The sequence below is a fragment of the Apteryx mantelli genome, chromosome 1 (genome assembly GCF_036417845.1).
Source record: "Apteryx mantelli isolate bAptMan1 chromosome 1, bAptMan1.hap1, whole genome shotgun sequence".
Lineage (NCBI taxonomy): Eukaryota > Metazoa > Chordata > Aves > Apterygiformes > Apterygidae > Apteryx > Apteryx mantelli.
In genome coordinates, this window is record NC_089978.1 from 129,055,674 (window position 1) to 129,071,202 (window position 15,529).

Sequence of the window (15,529 nt, forward strand, 5' to 3'; positions counted from 1 at the left end):
ATGCAACTTTTTTGAGGACCGGCCCAGCCTCTGGCTTAATTTTTAAACAACACGATCTTAAAGAATGAAACAAAACCCCGTGGAGCAGGCTGAGGAGGGGAGGAAGGCGGGCGGCCACCTCGCCAAGGGAGCAGAGCCCCCGACGCGGTGCGGCGCCGGCACCCTCGGCCGTTACATAAAGGGGTTACATAAGGGCGGCCGCGCCGCGCCGGGCCCCGCCGCCATTTCCCGGCGGCCGCCGGCGGGGGGCAGCAGCCGGCCGAGGGGCCCGGCCCGGCCCGGCCCGGCCCGGGGAAACGGCCCTCCCCGCCGGCGGTGTCGGCGGTAGCGCCCCGGTGAAGTGTCTCCTGGGCCGGAAAATGAACGCTCCGGAGGAAAAGGAAAAAAAAAAAAGTAGTTTAACGGGCCAAAAAGAAAAAAAACAAACCCCAACTCTCCCGCTAACGACCCACAGCCCAGACAAAACTGAAAAGGCGAAGAAAAAGGGGGGAGTTACAGGGGAGAAAAAAAAAAAAAGGCAGGCACCGTGTGCAGAAACCTGGACACACACGGAGAGGCCAGGCGAAGGCCGAGCAGCTGGCCGGGCGCCCGGTCCCGCTCGAGGCTGCGGGGCTGCTGGCACCTGCCTTGGGCTGGGCCCTGTGGACCCCCCCAAACACCCCAAAACACACAAACCCACTTTTTTTATTACCTCCTGCTGCCCTGTTTCTCCTTCCAAACAGGCTCCTCTGGGGTGTGTTGCAGGTTGCAGGAGAGTTTCTAGATGAATCGAAGCTGATTTAGGCTCATGTTCAACTCAAGAGTGCTGGCAGCTCTGATGCATTTTGGATTATTGGGGCTGCAAGTCCCCAAAGCAGACCCATAATGGGACAGAGGGTACTGTCTCCTGCATTTTCCACACAGACAATCAATATGCTCAAATATACTGGGCCAAAATCTGATCCCATTTAAATCAAAAGAAATATGGGATGACTGAACTGACCTTACTTAAAGTTGTACAGATATAGCTAAGGGCTAAACTGATCTACTCAATTTTAAATTGAAGAAGAATCAAACCACTTAAAAGCATGTATTTTTTCTGAAAAGTAAATATAGCATCTCAAGACTCCAAGTGCTGGCACCCTTTAGTCTGTTCCCCATACTGTCATTTGGATACCTCTCTTGCTACGCGGGTGAGGATGCATGAGATGCACAGTTCATACCTGAAGATGTATTTGTTAAAGCATACAGATTGCATATGGCTTGCTCACAAGCGTCTGTGTAGATCTTCAGAGTACTAACTATGGTCACTTCCACTACACACCTTCGCACATCTCCTTTCCAGACCCTATGACTTTTACATATGCATCCAAACTGTGCTGGATCCTGTGGGGAGTATGTGTCTAAAGCAGTGCTTTAAAGTGCTCTAAAAAGCTCTGCTACCTGAGAAGCTTTCAGGTGGCACCACTCCTTGTCCAGGCAGCAAAGGACATAGAGGGTTAGACTCTGGATGCGTGCAGTAATAATGAACGTCCTTGTCTCTGGAAACTGAACTGCCATATCTAAGGTCTGTTTTTACCTCAGAGTTAACTCAAGTTATATCCTGCCTCTGCCTCAAGCCCTATCCACACACAAAACTGCTTCCCTGGGGCAGGACAGTGTTTCCATTTGCGGGGGCTCAGTCTGCATGAACACAACTTGTCAGCTGCTATCACAGCCACAGCGTGTTGTTAGACCAAGCACTGGCCTGAACTTTATTTCATTGTGTGGCTGATCCTGCTTGTGCATCCCAGGCCTTCAGATCTCATTAGAGGCACAGGTTAAAAATATTTTAACTACAGGTAGTGACACCAGCAAGGCCTTGCACAGCACCCTCTGCCTCTTCCTATGCAAACCTGTGTATTTGCTGTTAAGGCTGACACTGTATTATCAAGATGCTCTTCCATCATCGCTTTCCCACATCAGAGTCCTGCAGCTTGGTGACTTGGGATCACTGGGAAGGGAAGAGAAGAAATGGTGCTGACTGGCACTAAAGGAAGTACCTTTTCACAGCAGTCCTCCTTTCCTCTTACACTGTTTAGAGAGCCTGCTCTGCATCTCAGTATTACATGAAAGAAATGCAGCCTTCCACAAAAAGAAGTTTGAGTAAGGGAAATGGCCAAATCAGCTCAGGAACTAAAGAAAACTTCAGAAAATAAAAATCCTAGGGACACTGTGGTCAAAACTGCCTATGAAGCAACCCAAACAAGGATCCCCTTTCTTCTTTTCTGGTCTGCAAGTCCAGATTGCTATTGTCAGCTAAGGGCAATAGACAAAGTCAGTAACCTTGCTCCTACTGCTATACTTATATTGCTATCCTTTTGTTTTATCTTATTGCTCATATAAAAAAAAGTCCTACTGCTATGTTCTTCACATATATTGTAATTATATATTCTTATATTCATTAACATATTCTACATATATTGCTATCTTACTGCTATATTCTTCACAGGAAGAGTTGTTAAGCACAGGATCAGGCTGACAAAGCAGGTTATGGAATCTCCATCCTTGAAGATTTTCAAAACTTAATTGAAGAAGGTCCAGAGAAACCTCATCTGGCTTGCAAGTCAGCCCTGCTCTGATCAGGGAATTGGATTAGAGACCTCCAGAGGACCCTTCCAACTTAATTTTTTCTCTGATTCTACACTCCTTCCATAACACTTCCATCAGAGAATTCTATAAAATATCTCCATGTTCCAGAAGGTAAAATGGGATACTAATTGTAGAAGAATATGACTTGTTTTAGCTATGTCAAAAGAACTGAAAGCCCAGAGGTGGGAGGGAGAATGAAACAAGCAATAAATATTGATTGTGGAACCTCCCCAAATCATAACTATTTATGTAACTTCTCCAGACTGCATTGACTGACAGTTCTAGAAGACAATTTCAATTGTGAGGGTCAGTCTACCTTGCTACTTTACTGCATGTGGTTATGTTCTCCTCTACGGATTAATCCCGGAAAAAAGATCAGTTTACTATTTATTTGCTGCTAAGGGTAATGCAAATTGCAACTTATTTGCAAAAGACATTGGAATTGGCCCTTGGAGCATAGGATTGGCCCTTGGAACACAGGACTGGCCCTTGGAGCATAGGATTCCTGTCTGATTTGTAGCTACCTCTGAGTTCTTTCTCCATACACAACTGTGGCACATTACAAGTTCTTCCAAATACTGCAGACTATCAGAGGGCCATCTTTGCTTCTTGTGAAGGACAGCAGAAGGCCAAGATAGCAGAGAGGACACTTCTATATATGGGCCGGATGGATGGAATACCAGAAGTTGAGGACAGAAAGACACTGACCTTTCTCAGTTAATCTAAGTCTCAAGGGTCACTACAGAATTGATATTTTGTACTGATTTATGAAAGATTTATTCACTCTAGTTCGAAACATCCTGCCCGCTCCATCTCTTTAGATTACATATCCTATATTCAGATACTTCTCTTTCCTTAGTATTCACTTTCAACATTCCTTTAAATGCATTGTGTAACTTCTCATTATATTCATTTATACCACTTACAATACATCCTCTTCTTTCTTGATTGTATGCTCTCCAGTACCTAATGTCAGGCTAACTGCATCCATGGTCATCCCTGAACTAAACTGTGCATATCAGCGCTTTCCAACTTGTGTGTTAAACTGGGCCTACCACCACTGCCATTGTTTTATATTTGTTTTCTGAAACTCCTCTCTCACTATCTTCATTGCAATGAGGCATTCCCTCTTTTCCATGTACCTTAATGCTACAGTATCATATAAAAATGGCTCAGATGGTGCACAACTCACAATAGTACAGCTGCTGCAGTGATCTGGACACTGTCTGCAAAGTAGAAGAGACTCCCTTCTGTTTAATTTGAAGGCAGAATAGATAATATTTTGGATGTCCTAACCTCAGAGCTATCTAGAAAGAGATTGCTACCTCTGAGCTTTGGAATGCCTTTAAAACCCCTTCTTCTTGCTGCCAGTCATGCATACAGCCTTCTCTCCCCCACTTGCTCTCCACTCATGATTTCTTTGCATGTACCTGCCTTACAACAATTATTTGAGTTTGGAATGAATTTTCCCTCAATGAGTTTACATATTCTCATAGTCAGGCCACCAAATCAGGTCTCTAGCAGGCAATGTATTTTGTTGGGCTGCTAGTACTTTTCACATGCCAGCTCTAACTTCAGTGAATGCTTGAGCCTTCCCTTGTATCTGGAACCATGCTACGTCCTGCAGAGACACCAGGTTAGCAATGAACAAATTAGTGCAGGTATTGGAACCAGTGTAGCTGCACAGAACCCATAGTAGTACTCTGGCTCTCAGGGAAAGCTATGATAATGTAACTGTATGAGAATAATTCTACATAATGAACAATAATAAGGCAGTTTTCAGTCTCTGAATACAGAGAAGGTTGGGTCACTATCCAGACCTATGTTCATTGCATACTAAATAGCACTAAGGGAAAACGCCACAGGGTTGCTGATGTTGTTACAAGTGCTGCTACTGACTAAGTCTGCCCATCCATGTTCCACGCAGTATTTCTCTTCCTAACAGAGATACAACATCACCTTCTAGCAACTGCCCTCAGGTCAGAGATGCCTGTATTGCCTGTGCTCTGTGCTTACTCATTGATGTACAGTTTGTCTGTAACCTTAGTAAGGCACAGAGACTGTATATAATTACAAAAAGTCTGGCTATTCAGATCCTAAAAATATAAAAGGGTGAAAACAGTTCACATCTGATTTTAAGCAATATTTTTCCTGAGCATTCTGCTGCACATTCTTCTTCTGCCTGCCTGTGACTAGCACAGCTCCCGGTATCAGTGGTTATCACTGCCAGTGTTGTGTCTCTCCCAGGCATGACATTGACAATACATATTTAGAAACTGACAAAGTGAAAGAGAGAGAGAGAGAGAGAGGAGTACAATCATTAAATTTAAAAAAAGGCCCAAAAGAACAGTGAGAAGCACTGGACTCTGACCAGAGACATAACCACAAAATTCAGGGTACACTGAACACCAGAGCAGAGGCTGAAGCTTCGTGGGACAAGCTAACTTTAAACTACCTGAGCCATTCAGCCTTCCTGCCAGAAGTGTTGCTTCAGTAGTAAGAAGTCCTGCACAGGCTGACTGCCTGAATATTCACACACTTTCTCTGATGGTTTTGCAGCAATACTGATCTTCATGCTGTTACAGGTACATGACTGGCAATTTGTGTAAAATCTCTGCAAGTTCACATCATACAATGGAAAACACAAATACCTGAAAACATCATCATAAAACATAATATGAAAGAGGAATCCCAACAGGACACTGCAGAACAAGAATGTGACGCATGGAGAACTGACAAGAGAGGCCCAATGTTCTAGTGCAATAAAAACAGAAAAATAAAATAGTCTCCAAAATCCTTTACAGGAGACTGATTAACATGATTAAGTTAAACTTAGCTTGAAATTTGCTGGGTCTGTTTCAGACCTGAAGTAGGGCTTATATGCCCCAAAATTTGTCTGTTTTTTCCATCTAAACCACAGGTCTCATAAAAGTTATTCCCTGCCTACAAAGCTTGCCTCACTTAAAACCTCAGAGCATCTTGGCTACAGCAACACTGCCACAATACTGGCAAGCACTGAGATTTGATCATAACAAATCAAAGCTATGAGATTTACAGGAAAAAAAAGTCCAAATAACATAAAACCGATCATTTCAGAACATAATAAAATCACAACACAAAGTCAAAATTCTCTTAGAATCTCAGCTTTACCAATGCAATCCAGCCAAATTTACCAAACTGTAATGGCTTACAGAAACTCTAGCCCAAATCATAAATGAATCAAGGCCTGGAAAGAACAGATTAAACCTTTAAGGAGTTGCACTAACTTCAATCTGTATTGCATGAAACAGCAATGAGAGGAAATCTGGAGGTTTCCAAAACTACAGAAGTCAAAGGTGTCTCATTAAAAAGTAATAAGAATAAAAACCAAGACAAACACTCCCAAGAGAAAAATGGATGAACCAACTAGAACAGCGTGAACTAGAGCAGTAAGCAGGGAGAACCTGCCAAACTAAAAGATAAAGTACATCAAACCAGCCACTGCTGAACTATGCTGTGAGACTACAACTTAAAAATTTAAGTTTTTTATTGACATATTTTTTGCCCACATATTTCCTTCTAAATTTGAAAAGCAAAACTTAGCTTACACTCACCAGAAATGCTCACAGGTGCTGTAGTTTGTTTTTGTTTTTTAAATATGTCTTTTTTTGCTGAAACAAGAAGTCTTTTATAAGAGATAAAATATACTTACAGTGGTTTCCAATTGGTATCACTCTTCAGGTAAATTACTCCAAGCCTTGGACTTAATGCAGACGTTCATTGGGGCAGGGAACAGAGAGAGGCTGTGTCTGTACCGGAAAGAACCAAACGGAAAGGTCAGGGGGGAAATAATAATTATTTACTGAGAGTAAGAAAACTTGCTGCAATGCTAACTGGCATTCTCCACTGTCAGTACAGCTGGCTGAAGCCTTGTAGGGCCGAATTCTTCCTGGTTCAGTCTCTCCAGCCCCAGCTGTAAATGACAACAGCATCAGCCCCTGGTTACCGCAGGCTATCCATGCAACCTATTGTGGCAAAGTTAGGATGACAGGGAGGATTAGCTAGCAAAATGCTATCAGTAAAACTCATTCTGAGAAGCTGCTCACTCTAATGGCATGAGCATGGAGAAATGATGGACAGCTAGCATAAACTTGGCACTAACATGCATCCCATCAGAACAACAAGGCTAGCCCTGTTCAGAGCAGCAACAAACACTTCCTCAAAACTAGAAGACAGGAAAAGGAAGGAAAAATTCCCCTTCACTTGTTCTGCTATCTTTACATCACAAAAATGATGGCTCATGCCACAGCAGAAACTCCATTCATTTGCCTTCAGCCACCAGGTTTACTGCAGTGAGACCACTGAAATAACTTATTGTCAAGCTTTCAGTAGAGATTCAGCTTAACAGCAGTTTTATGTCTGAAATGTCTTGAGCTAGAGAAGGAGTTGGGCTCAATGGACTAATACAGAAACGAATCCAAAGAAAAACCTCAGCTCCAATATTTATTAGAGGGTGATTTCACCACTCAGACCTAAGTTTTTGGGAGTATTTACATTTTTGGGCAACTTAAATCCTGCTCTAGACTAACAGAACTCCTCCTTTGCTAACTTCTTATGATCCTTGGGTGGCTCATTGTGGATGTTGGAAGTATATCTAAAGTTAACATCCAGGGACTGAATTAAATCCTGCTCACTTCTCTTATGCAAAGAACTCCCAGGACATCAGCATATTCAGTCCTGCCCACAGAGAAGTCAATAGTGCTATTACCGTGAATAAATGATTTTGCCTACTCTGATCAGACAAGAAAAGCAAATATTTGCTTTATCAAAGAAATCAAGAAGGTGAACAAAAAATGATAAGAGATGTAATTGTTATTTCACAGGTAGTTAACGTCACTATGCAAGTCTGAATTTATGTTTGTAAATACAACACAATAAAAAAAACCCACTGTTCAGTACAGCAGGAACACTGGAATCAGTGCCAGCAGACACAATGAAGGATTTTAGATGACACCGTAATAATGTACTTCACAAAATATACATTCAGTTTTATGTTCAATTTACACATTTTGTAATAATGAAGTTTATTGGTGACTGGGATATATGTTACATACTCCTTTTAACAAGTGACACAAAACCTGGCAGCTACACTTCACAGGGGCTCAAGCAAACATTTTCTTTGATTCCAGTTTTTGTGGGTTCTCTCCTCTTGAAGTCTGCTTTGAATTTCAGATTGGATTAATTCAAACACAACCCCCCCGCCCCCTTCAAATCAGCCTGACCCTCTGAGTTTCACCAGGATTTGAACTGGAAACAGCATCAGGTTACCTCCAAAGAATTACATAAAACACTGACACCTTTGACCAATATCAAGGGCTGAATTTCAAAAGTGCAATAATGCCCAAGAATTCTGTAATTTTAGTCCTTGCTAACACTTAGTTTGGCTTACGTTTGAACTCTCCTTCCCACTTCCATGTATGCCCCATCTATCCTCCTGTTAATTCTGACCTTGCTTCTTATATTCGCTTCGAACACAGTAATCTGTCTTTTATTTGGCCATTCTTCACCTTTTTAAGGCGTGAATCCTGTATACCTTAAAGAGTGCCTGGTACTTCAGTTCACATGCATTTTTAACTTATATTCAAAGCAGAAAAATCACAAGATCAGGACCTTAGTCTTTACTTGGGCAAAACTCCTGCTGACTTCACTTCTAATTTCACACAAGAGAAGCCTAAGAACTGAATGTACTAATCCTGCATATTTTGTCACATCTCTCTTTTAGTGTCATTTGTTGCTCTTCCAATCTCTGAGATCCCAATCCAAATGGTTCTCTGTTGTGGCACTGCCTAGCACTCAATCTGGCTTCACATCAAGGGTCAAGGAGACAAGTTGTTAGAGATAGGCTGTTCAAAGTCTTCTACAAAAACTGGGGACTAAAATCCCTGTGAAAATCAGCACTTAAAATATCTTCATTTTTCTCCAGCATTTTTGCTATGGCCTGGAAAGATACAACTCTTTTCCTCCAGTCTGATGAACATAAAGCAAGCACTGAGAGCATCAGCAGTTGATACATACATTTTGAGTGCATAGAATCAGCAAAGCCAGTGGTGCTTTAGAAGATACAGGGAGCACAATGTAGAAAGAAAAACTCCAATGTTTTCTAAAAGTCTTAAGCTACCTAGGGAAAAACAAGAGGAAAAGGATTTTTGAACTTGAAAACATTGGGCAAAATGGCAGACCAACAGGATAGCAGGGGAATAGAATGTGTGACAGTGGGTCAAGCCACTTTGCCCCTCTTTGCCTGGGTTTCTCTATCCAGAAAACATTAACATCTGCTCCATCAGGGTACTGTGTGCTCAATTAAGATTTTGGAGGATAAGTTTTCTGGATGAATGCATTGCAGACATGCAGGCTATTATTAGTTAAAATATTTCCACTAATGATAATAACTTGGGCATTTCATATATGTTCACATTTATTCCACCTCACTCTTCCCAAACTTTATTTGATAATTTAGAGGGAGTGAGGAACATTTATCATGTTACTGTTTTTATTAAGGAAAGTCCATTTTATGATAGCAGCAATGTACTACAGATGATTGTGATTTAAGATGTACAATTTTGGTCAATTTTTGTACTGGCTTCAGTGGAATTGCAGTGGGCATAAAGTCAGCTCAAAATTTGGTACTTTATATAATAATGCTCATGATTAATGGGCTACCAAACCATAACTCCATATTCTGATACACTCGTCTCCCCTTCCTCTCTCCTGAAATTTGTGTCTTGACCCTTTCTTTACTTGTTTGCTACCTTTCCAGAGCTGTTCATTAATCAGCACCATTGATCTGATGTGGTCTGTCATATCATATTACTTAAAACGCACATAAACAAACATTGGCCTGACTCTGCTCTTTACTCAATACACCATCACAATATTTCTTTTACAGATCACTTAAACATTATAAACAACAGTTTCCTGCCAGTGCCCAGTCCTGAAATTTGCTTTTTCTAATATTGTTCCCTGAGGGACATTTCTATCTGTGCCCCTAACTCTACTTCTTTCTGCTCAAAGACACCATCAAACTCTTTCATTACTCCCTGCTTGCTAGGGTCATTCACCTGTTCTACCTGCAAGAGACAGTCAGCAGAATAGTTTGTCCTCTTTGTGCAGAGGCTTGATACCCGATACCACAATCTTCTGTTACGTGCTCTTTGTGACTCCTAACCAAGGGGGCTCAACTTTTTAGTTCATTGCTATTTATTTTATCCCTGTGATACTCTTTTCCCTGAAACCTTCAGAAGTCTGCTTCTTTCTGCTTTTCGTGTGAGCCCTACTAACAAAAAAAAAAAAAAGATGAGATCCTCGTGAGCTTATTTCTTATGCTTCCCATTTGCTGTGCTGGTACAGCACTGTCTATATCATGAGGGTACTGGAGATAAGAACTTCCTCGTGCCACTGAAGTTAGCACATCTGATCTCAATCCACATATTGTACAGGTCTCTTGAGTAAGGTGGGGTCAGTTTTAATTGACACTTTCACTGTCACGGATATATTTTCAGACCAGGTTGTCTAGGCTAAATGCAATTTTTTGGTCACTTTTTCTCTCAGGAAGGAGCATTTTGGATGAAATTCTTAAAATGGCAACAAGAACTAGAAGATTAAAAGAGCACTGTTGATGATCAACAAATGTGACTGAAGAGTCAACTTGTTGCATAAAGGGGGTGATTCCAGATGCATTTTAGTGATTCCTTTTCAAAAGAAGGTACATCCTCCGACAAGGACAGACGGCAGCATTTATGTTAAGTGAACAAAGTAGGACTTAGGCCCTCGGCTACCTGTAGGCACATATCTAAACATGATGTCTTACACAGAGATCAAGATGCACTACCACACACAAAACACCTTTACAACAGAGGCCAGAACTTGCCCCATAGAAAACAGAAAATGTTAGCAGCACAGGACACACTATCAGAAGACCATAGCAGGATTTTTTCACAACAGGTCATGGCTTCATCTATGAGAGCAAACTGGTCATTTCTGTGCTCTACTGGGAGCATTGTCTGTCCACTTTCAGTAATTGGGTCTGAAATTAAGAAATTAATTTGTTAATGGATTGACATTTGCAGAAAGATAGTTTAAATGGGATGGACTACTCTAGTCTAGTAAAGGCCAATTTCCCATAAAGACATCTACTCAAAAGTACTGGAAAGAAAATCTCTCCCTCAAGTCTCAGGGGTTCTTAATGAAATCTGGAATAGCAATTCATGTTTGTAGTAAAGTCTACATCATGTTCCCAGTGTTTGTCTCACATAACCTGTATTTTCTGTATCTATTTCTTTTCCCCATCTCTCACTCCCTTTTATCTGACACTATACAATTTCACTTCCCTCAAGCTGCAATTCTTTTCCTAAGTTAGGATTTGGCACTTAGAATAGGAATTTTCTATGTCTCATTTTCATCTATTGATTCTCCTGATACTTCTTTCTATTTTGCAGGTGGTGTTCTCAAAGCAGCAGCTAACTATGTCCAAGAGCTAAGGTCCAAAGGATAACTCTTCTCCTACTGCCCTTCCAATCCACTCCCAGTGCTGGATGGCCCCTCCTGCTCTAGGCAGTGGTACAAAGTATCAACACTCAACTTCTGGAAATGTTCTCTTTCCTTTAAGATATAATTTGAGGTGCTGCCTATTTTCCATTAATAAAGATCTCATCATGCTTAGTGTGTTGGGTGAGTAAACCCCACATTGGCAGAGAAATGTGTTAGACGGAGCCTAATCAGAGTTTAGTTAACTTTCTTAGCTGCACCTCGCTGTGGGCAGAGAATGGAGTCAGTGGGCACACCCTCACACATGTTGGAAAGTGGGCTGGGAAGGGACCCAAGATAGCAAGAAGCTCAGCTGTGTTACCCTTTGGTGTTGGTCCTGAAAAAGATCAAGGAAGAGGGTAGTGTCTTGAGAGAAAAATAAGAAAGTTGGAGATACATCGAGGAGACATTGGAAATTCAAGCCCAGAGCAGGCATTTTTTACGTAGTATTCCTGCTTGGAAATTTCTGGAGTGGGCCTCCTGGTAAAACCCTGTGGCTCTGAAAGGAGAAAAGGACTGAAGAAAGCCAAGATGTGCTACTTAGAAAGCCATGTTAGACATCTGTTGGGACCTTGCACGTCTGATTTGAAATGTTGAAGACAACTGGCACCTGGAAGAGGTGCAACTAAATGTGAGTAGATGAGGGAAGCAGCAGATCAGTGAAAGGCCTGATGTAGCATTCAGCAAGACATTCAGATGTAAGCAAAAATCTCTGATACCAGACCAAACGATGAGGGTGTGTCAGACCATGAGTTACCTTTTCACAAATGGTAAAGAAACTTTACCATATATATAAAGTACATGTGGTTACCATATGTACACCATATATAAATGTACCATATATAAATGACTATATAGCTGTATACACAATTATTATTTTAAAATTATCTTATTCTGGAAATATATTACTGTGTGTAATAACACAGGATTCTCTATATTCCTACAATGGAGCCATTATAAAGGTATCTGAATGTTGAACAAAACCTCATACCTTTCAAAGCAATTCATAAAAGTATGGTGTGACTGAGGCCAATACGTAAGGCCATGACTTTATTCATGCTTGTGGAAAATACAGGGGAAATCTTCTGCGCTCAGTGGAACTGCACCTACATAAGCCTTCCAGGGAAGAGATCAGTTTGTGGGCAGTGCTTGTATAATGCTAGAGCTGTTGAGTTTGAGTGCTGTGCTTCTACAGACGTTTACTATTAATAGAAGCAGTTTGAGATCAGAAACAGCCCCATGCATTCATGTGTTGAATGTGCTGACACTGTAGGTTACAATGGATCAGCATTATGGTATGGAAGGTGGGAGGAGAACAAGGTAAGAGGTTAAGATTTTGAAGCCATGAACACTGCAGATGGCCAGCACAATTGGTGTATTGCCTTGTTACCAAGAAAAAAGCACTTGGACAACATGACACAGCCTTGCTACGTTAAGCAAGGTTCTCACAGAAACAAAGGTATAGCCATGCTGCAATTATCACCAATGTTTCTGCCACTGAAATATGAGTTGCCATCACTGCAATCATCAGAGACCAAGAAAAAGTGTAGAAATTAAATTGTTACAGTAATATATCCGTCTAAGCTACTGCTTTGGCTAGATGAGCCAGATTAGCTCATGACAGATGAGCTTCATGAACATTTCATTGCCAAGGAACCCTGTCAAAATATTGGTGATTTCTTCGAATCTGTTCAACATCATGGAGATGTCAAACGAAATCTGAAAGGACATTATTTTTCAGGAAGAACAAAAACAATGAAAGCATATGAAGAGAATGAGCTGAGTTTTTCTCCTCCTCCCCTACAGATTGCTTTGGTTTGATTGACTGCTGTCCTTGCAAATACTTTAGCATATCACTGAAACTCTTAGTCCCATAGATGTCGGTGAATTGAATAAAGTATAGGATGTCCTCAAAGAACGGATCTCCATGTCTCAGCAACCAGGTTTGCAAACTGATAATGTATTTTTACCTATGTGCAGGGACTGCACGATCTCATCAAATAATCCAATTTAATGAAGATTTATATATCTATTGGCAGGGGCTCTGCCATAGCCCCCCTCATGGTCATAACAGTACAATAGTTGATGTACCAATGTCTGGCCAGAAAATTTTTAGTTCTCATGTTGAAAGCTGATCTCCACCATAAGCCTGAACTACACTGTCAGGACTATGGAAGAAAATATTAAATGATAACTGATAAAACTCATGAGATTCAGTTTCTTCTTGGCTTGTTGCTTGCAGAAACTGAGATGTTGGTTACATTCATTTATGGTATATTTCTATGCTGGCAAGTGGAATACTACCAGATACAAATTTCAATGTATTTGATCCTTTTATCACAGAAAGAAGAACAAGGTAAAGTAGCAAGTGAAGCCTTCATCTGTACATCTGGTTTTCTAAAGCACCAAGAGCCAGGTTATCATGCAGATAAACAGAATAATTGAAAACAAACTCCCCAAACTTCTCATCATCTTGGTGGAATTCTCTTCCTCCCTCAGTGAGCTTTTATTATGTGACTTGTTTTAGAGGGAGAGGAAGAAACTTGCTAGCTAATACAATGATGCCTTTACTAGAGGAAGATTTATATTAAAAAGCTTGTGTGCATGCATTCTGAGGGGCAAGACAGAGAATTTAATATCTAGGTTTTAAAATCCATAACACCACTGCCCAAATGCTGACCTACACAATAATGTTACTGACTGTCAGGGAAAATACTCAAATGTTTTTCAAGTTTTTTTTGTTTTGGATGAGTGTCTCATGTCTCTGAAGACTTCCCTTGCAAGTCAATCATTAAAGACTTGGTAACCAATGCAGTGAAAAGGCTAGGTAAAAAGAACTATGAACATGTTTTCCCAAATACGCATACCATTCTTCCTGTGTGCTTGCTGCCTCTGGCCTCAAACTGTACAAATGAAAGCTTGTTTGATTTATGTCAAAAACTATATATAAAATATCACACAGGATCCATGGAGAAACAGAGTCACTCTGGGCTTTGGTTTCATTATCCACTGAGGAATAACTGACTACAGCCTTGGAGTATGTAGATCTGATCAAAGTGTTTACTTCCTCACAAGCAAAGAGAAATCCACTGTAGATTTCCCGTTTCATGCTTTAGTGCCAAAACACAATGAAAAAAGGTTCTAGATGAACATGTGAATTATTCTAAAACATTGTGCAATCAAATCTGATGGCTATACACATTTGTGAAACTCAGCATTTCAAATGTCACATCACTGACAGCAATGTGTCTTCAGGTGTGATGTGTATTTGTGATAATTATTTGCTTTTTAAAGTTATGTATCATCTGCATCAAAACAGGATTTTTCTTAAGTATGTCTGAAAAGTAGAGAGGCCATTATTATGGCTGCAATATTCAGATTTAGATTTAAAATACTGACGACCAGGAATGGTCAAAGTCAAGATAGGACTACAAGCCCATTTTTAATGCACTTTTGAGTTATTTTTCACTTTTCTCATAAAACTGTTTGCTGTGTGGCTGATGCAGAATGATTACTAACTTTAACAGCAGCTGAAGCAATTCCTACTCTGTACAATATATATAGCATAATGCATTAAAGAACATATTATAGCAATAATTGTTGTTACTCTTATTCCAGTGTTAGCAAATGATAATCTCTGGGGATTTATTGGAATTTAGTGTTCAGCTCTCTTCTGTCTGTCTCTTCTGGCCATTTCAAAAACTTTCTTGAATGAAACTGAAGGCAGTTGGCTCTGTTGTTGGATAAGTACTGCTAACGTAGGAGTGCTGTCTCCTGAGTGCTAAAAAGACCACTTCCAAATCTTCAGCATCTTCTTCCTTGACAGCAGAAGTTACTACACAGAATGGTTTAGATGTTGCTAAACTGAAATTTTACAGGAGATGTAGAATCTTCCAAGAAGAAGCACTATAAGGAATGGCAGTGGGACACTGACTTGAGGGGACCTGATGGCAACTTCAACACCATTTATTTCTGGGAGGTGACACTCAGTAAATAACTACACCACTGCTGTTCGTTTTGGTGTTCTGAACATAACCCTTTCTCCTATCAGGGAGGAAATCCTGTAAGGAAGAGATTGGAGCTTTGGCCGTAGAGGAGCTGGCGGTTACCTTACTCCTACATCTCCCAAGAGAAATTGTTATAAGAAAATGGTTCAGAAGAACAGAATTAAGAAGGAGCTTTCAGATATTCTGATCTCTGCCACGACCAGCAAGAAGTACTTCAGGAGCTGGATTGGGAATCTTAGCTGTAGGGGAGCTCAGAGCTATTCTAGTTCAATCAGATTTCACAATTTGCACTAATGAAAAGTGCTGGCAGAAGTTCAAAGCTACTCCAGGTCTCAACTCTCCCTCCACAT